The sequence below is a fragment of the Plasmopara halstedii genome (genome assembly GCF_900000015.1).
Source record: "Plasmopara halstedii genome assembly, contig: Scaffold_323, whole genome shotgun sequence".
NCBI lineage: Eukaryota > Oomycota > Peronosporomycetes > Peronosporales > Peronosporaceae > Plasmopara > Plasmopara halstedii.
In genome coordinates this window covers 1,689,998-1,690,207 of record NW_020187244.1, presented here as the reverse complement: position 1 = coordinate 1,690,207, position 210 = coordinate 1,689,998, and positions in this window count along the sequence as shown.

The window sequence follows — 210 nt, the reverse complement described above, 5'->3', positions numbered from 1 at the left end:
TTCTAGAACTTCGACAGTAAAATCTTTACTCTTATTTCTCGCTCGATAGCCCGAAACCCGACAAGTGTTGTAGTTATGTAGGAAGACTTAGTATTAAAGAGGCGATGAGTACACAGTTGTAATTCTGTGGGAATGTCAAGCCAAATTCGAAAACAATAGCCAGATAACTTGCCAAAAACAATTAAATTTCTGTCTGTTAAAGTTACACCG